We start from the raw sequence: 5852 nt of genomic DNA on the forward strand, positions 1-5852 counted from the left end.
TCAATGGAGAACTACTCTCCCTGACAAACTGTAGAGGAAAGTGTCTGAAGATTCTGGAGAATGGAAATATTGGGTGTCACTTCTTATAACCAACATGTTCAGCCACCTTTGAACCACACCCTGAAGGGGGCCCAAAGGATAGACCCTTCACTAAGTCAACTAGATAATGCATTGATGAGGGGCACAGCTGAATTTGTGGGAAGCTCTCTGGTGGTTCTCCCAGTATGAGCTATGGAAGATGGTGAGAAACTGTGGTAGTCACCAATTTATTGCCTCTCAGCTGCAAATTCACCCTGTAATACATGCTCTGCAATAACTGACAGAACTCCTTTCAGCATCTCTCCTTAACAGCGTTTGGTTTTGTAAACCAAAAATAAAATTCTAAGCCCCCCAGCCATCTGAGTGGACTTCTCTTCTTGGCCAAGGGCATTCCAAAGTTAACCTGAAAAACTAGTTCAGGCCATGAGAAAGGGGGCCAGTGGGGGTAGGGGTTGGACATGCTTCATTACCATTAACATCAACGCAGACCTTAAGACTCATAGAGCCCCATCTGAGGCGTTTGTTGCAGCTACCTGTACTTCTAGATTCATCTTTTGGTGAGCCCTGGGCTTAGGAGTCACCATGGCAACTGAAGAGTTCATCATCCACATCCCCCCATACCACTATATCCATGTGCTTGACCAGAACAGCAACGTGTCCCGTGTGGAGGTCGGGCCAAAGACCTACATCCGGCAGGACAATGAGAGGGTACTGTTTGCCCCCATGTGCATGGTGACCATCCCCCCACGTCACTACTGCACAGTGGCCAACCCTGTGTCTCGGGATGCCCAGGGCTTGGTGCTGTTTGATGTCACAGGGCAAGTTCGGCTTCACCACGCTGACCTCGAGATCCAGCTGGCCCAGGACCCCTTCCCCCTGTACCCAGGGCAGGTGCTGGAAAAGGACATCACACCCCTGCAGGTGGTTCTGCCCAACACTGCCCTCCATCTAAAGGCGCTGCTTGATTTTGAGGATAAAGATAGAGACAAGGTGGTGGCAGGAGATGAGTGGCTTTTCGAGGGACCTGGAACGTACATCCCACGGAAGGAAGTGGAGGTCGTGGAGATCATTCAGGCCACCATCATCAGGCAGAACCAGGCTCTGCGGCTGAGGGCCCGCAAGGAGTGCTGGGACCGGGACGGCAAGGAGAGGGTGACAGGGGAAGAATGGCTGGTCACCACGGTAGGGGCGTACCTCCCAGCGGTGTTTGAGGAGGTTTTGGATTTGGTGGACGCCGTCATCCTTACGGAAAAGACAGCCCTGCACCTCCGGGCTCGGCGGAACTTCCGGGACTTCAGGGGAGTGTCCCGCCACACTGGGGAGGAGTGGCCGGTGACAGTGCAGGACACAGAGGCCCACGTGCCAGATGTCCACGAGGAGGTGCTGGGGGTTGTGCCCATCACCACCCTGGGCCCCCACAACTACTGCGTGATTCTCGACCCTGTCGGACCGGACGGCAAGAATCAGCTGGGGCAGAAGGGCGTGGTCAAGGGAGAGAAGTCTTTTTTCCTCCAGCCAGGAGAGCAGCTGGAACAAGGCATCCAGGATGTGTATGTGCTGTCGGAGCAGCAGGGGCTGCTGCTGAGGGCCCTGCAGCCCCTGGAGGAGGGGGAGGATGAGGAGAAGGTCTCACACCAGGCTGGGGACCGCTGGCTCATCCGCGGACCCCTGGAGTATGTGCCATCTGCCAAAGTGGAGGTGGTGGAGGAGCGCCAGGCCATCCCTCTAGACGAGAACGAGGGCATCTAAGTGCAGGATGTCAAGGCCGGAAAGGTGCGCACTGTGATTGGAAGCACCTACATGCTGACCCAGGACGAAGTCCTGTGGGAGAAGGAGCTGCCTCCCGGGGTGGAGGAGCTGCTGAACAAGGGGCAGGACTCTCTGGCAGACGGGGTGAGAAGGACACAGCTAAAAGCCTCCAGCCCTTGGTGCCCCGGAACAAGACCCGTGTGGTCAGCTACCGCGTGCCCCACAACAACGCGGCGCAGGCGCGGAAGCGCGCACGCTCTTCTTTCTACCGAGAGAAGCGAGCACGCGTGGTCTTCGGGCCTGAGCTGGTGTCGCTGGGTCCTGAGGAGCAGTTCACAATGTTGTCCCTCTCGGCTGGGCGGCCCAAGCGTCCCCATGCCCGCCGTGCGCTCTGCCTGCTGCTGGGGTTCTTCACAGACTTTATCATCATTGAAACGGCGGATCATGCCAGGCTGCAACTGCAGCTGGCCTACAACTGGCACTTTGAGGTGAATGACCGGAAGGACCCCCAAGAGACGGCCAAGCTCTTTTCAGTGCCAGACTTTGTAGGTGATGCCTGCAAGGCCATCGCATCCCGGGTGCGGGGGGCCGTGGCCTCTGTCACCTCCGATGACTTCCATAAGAACTCAGCCCGCATCATTCGCACTGCTGTTTTGGCTTTGAGACCTCGGAAGCCAAGGGCCCCGACGGCATGGCCCTGCCCAGGCCCCGGGACCAGGCTGTCTTCCCCCAAAAGGGGCTGGCGGTCAGCAGTGTGGACGTGCATTCGGTGGAGCCTGTGGATCAGAGGACCCGGGACGCCCTGCAACGCAGCGTCCAGCTGGCCATCGAGATCACCACCAACTCCCAGGAAGCGGTGGCCAAGCATGAGGCTCAGAGACTGGAGCAGGAAGCCCGCGGCCGGCTTGAGCGGCAGAAGATCCTGGACCAGTCAGAAGCCGAGAAAGCTCGCAAGGAACTCTTGGAGCTTGAGGCTCTGAGCATGACCGTGGAGAGCACCGGGACTGCCAAGGCGGAGGCCGAGTCCCGTGCAGAGGCAGCCCGGATTGAGGGAGAAGGGTCCGTGCTGCAGGCCAAGCTAAAAGCACAGGCCTTGGCCATCGAGACAGAGGCTGAGCTCCAGAGGGTACAGAAGGTTGGAGAGCCAGAACAGGTCTATGCCTGGCTCAGCTGGAGCTGGAGGTGAGCAAGGCTCAGCAGCTGGCTGAAGTGGAGGTGAAGAAGTTAAAGCAGATGACAGAGGCCATAGGCCCCAGCACCATCAGGGACCTTGCTGTGGCTGGGCCTGAGATGCAGGTAAAACTGCTCCAGTCCCTGGGCCTGAAATCAGCCCTCACCACGGATGGCTCCCCTCCCATCAACCTCTTCAACACAGCCTTTGGGCTGCTGGGGATGGGGCCCCAGGGTCAGCCCCTGGGCAGAAGGGTGGCCAGTGGGCCCAGCCCCGGGGAGGGGATATCCCCCCAGTCTGTTAAGGCCCCTCAAGCTCCTGGAGACAACCAAGTGGTGTCTGTACTGTGCTAACTCTTGATTAATACAATGGAAGTTTCTGGGCATTTAAAATTTCAAAAAAAAAAAAAAAAAAAGACTCATAGAACAGACTGTTTACATCTGATAAGAAACATTTACAATCTATTCTCTCTGAAGCCTGCTACCTGGAGGCTTCATCTCTGCATGATGCAACCTTGATTTTTCCACAACCCCTTACTGTAACCCAGACATTCTTTTCTGTTGATTCCAGCTCTTTAGATAATAACCAATTGCCAATTAGAAAATCTTTGAATCTGCTATGACCCAGAAGCCTCTGCTTCCAGTTGTCCTGCCTTTCCAGACTGAACCAATGTATATCCTACATATATTGATTAATGTCTTATTTCTCCCTAAAAGACATAGTTTATAAACCAATTTGTAGGCTGACTACCATGGGCACATGTCATCAGGGACTCCTGAGGCTTGTCACAGGCATGTCCTTAGCCTTGGCAAAATAAACTCCTAAATGAATTGAGACTAGGCTCAGGTACTTTTGGTTTACAGTTTTCTCAGTAGAGGGTGCTTGGAGAACATTGCAAGGAGAAAGGGGCTGTCCTGCTGCTTCTGGGGCCACAAAGTTAAGAAGTGATATGAGGTGGGTACTCTGCCCAGCCATGTGCCCAGAGGAGAGTCACTCAGTGATCTCAGAGCCTGGCCTGTCTCTTGCCCTCTGGACACAGACACAATACTCTCTATTCCTCCAGTCCCAGTAATGCACCCCTTTTCTTTGCTCACCTGCACCCCACCTGCACTACAGAGGGTTGCCATTGGCACCCTCCTCCCTCTGCAAACCTGCATACTGGGTTTCCTGCACCCCAAAGTTGCTGCCTGCCTACCCAACTAGCAACTGAGGGCCAACTCACCTGGGAAAATCAGCAAATGTCTCTACCTCCCAGTGGGTTGCAACCATACCTTCTCCAATGAGGTCTGAACCTCAGACCCCTTGAAAGGGGTCCCTCTTTCAAGCTTCTCCTTTGAGTACTCTACTTCAGTCCAAAAGTGCTACACAGTTTTATTACATATTATAGTTACTCTTTTAAATAAATTTTTAATTTTAGAAAAGCTTTAGATTTACAGAAAAGTTGCAAAGACAGTAAAGATTGCTCCCATATACTCTATATCCTATGTCTGCCGTTGTTTACATCTTACATTACCAATGTACGTTAGTCATAGCTAATGAACCAACATTGGTACTATTATAGTTTGCTATTAGCTAAACTCTGTATCTTATTAAAATTTCATTAGCTTTTCCCTAATGTTCTTTTTCTGTTCCAGGATCCCATTCAAGATACTACATTAAATTTACTCATGTCTAAAGAAAATGTCTGTGTCCTAACTCCCAGAACCTGTCAAAATGTTAGGTTACATGGCAGAAAGTAACTACAGTTTCAGATGAAATTAAGGCTGCTAATGCACTGATCTTAAATTAGGAGGGTTAGAGGAGTAATGTCAGTAAGATGGAAGACTAGGAAGCTTCCAGAAATCCCCGATATAAATGTAGAATAAACAACTAAATACTGGCTAAAATAGCCTAAAAGGAACCCTTGAAATCAGTAAAGATTACAGCAACCAAGCAAAAGCCCAATCAAGAAAAAGTTACATTCAAAACAGTAAAAAAAGTTCATGGCATTTTAATTTGCACTTGCCCTACTCCCTCCCTGGAACTGTACAGTATGGTTTGGGGGAAACAGCAACCCAGTCCCCAGTTACCCTATGGGGCAACTGAGCAGAATAGCAGGGCAGGCCAAATTTGCAACATTCTAATCTGTCCAAGGATTGCCTGATTAATCTCTGTGTCACCCAACTGAGAGCTCAGATGGCCAAATGAAGCACACCTCAGACTGGACAAAGCTGTGAAATATAACTTATGAAAGCTTCAAGGGGATTACAGACCTGCAGATGCCTGGGGCAAGAGATTAGCGATTGAGAAATACAGTAGAACTGCTAAGACCCTGGGAAGAGGCAGGGGTGACACTCAGAGAAATGAAGTCATGAAAAGTAGCTGTGTATAAAGTAGACTGGAGAAAGGCACGCACACAGGGAAGACATATGCCCAGAAAAAACCTGAGAAGACTTCAAGTGTTCATGATGAGCTGATACATGAAGGTCTTCCCCTATACAGAGCCAGTCTATAAAGACAGAGGTGGCTGTCTTTTCAACTGCCAGTTTTCAACAAAAGGTCACAAGAAACAAGAAAACATGGCCCACTCATAGGCACAAAATAACCCTCTAAAAGTTGTTCCTGAAGATAAAAGGCATCAGACTTACTAGCAAAGACTTTAAAACCACTGTCTTAAATATGCTTAAAGAGCAAAAGAAAAACACAAAGAACCCCCCTCCGCCCAAACCAGGAAAATGATATGTGAACAAAATGAAAATATCAACAAAGAGAATTTATATAAAAATAACCAAACAAATTCTGGAGCTGAAAAATCTCACATCTGAATTGTAAAATTCATTAGAATTCATCAACAGATTCAAACAGGCAGAAGAAGGAATCAGTGAACTTGAAGACGGGCCCTGTTGAATTTGAG

The 5852-nt window shown here is 50.7% G+C and overlaps 1 pseudogene; it reads left to right on the top strand.

Moving 5' to 3' along the window:
• The first annotated feature begins 550 nt into the window (after positions 1-550).
• Positions 551-3323, top strand: LOC129043637 (major vault protein-like; annotated as a pseudogene).
• The last annotated feature ends 2529 nt before the right edge of the window (positions 3324-5852 follow it).

This window comes from Pongo pygmaeus, chromosome 13 (assembly GCF_028885625.2).
Source record: "Pongo pygmaeus isolate AG05252 chromosome 13, NHGRI_mPonPyg2-v2.0_pri, whole genome shotgun sequence".
Lineage (NCBI taxonomy): Eukaryota > Metazoa > Chordata > Mammalia > Primates > Hominidae > Pongo > Pongo pygmaeus.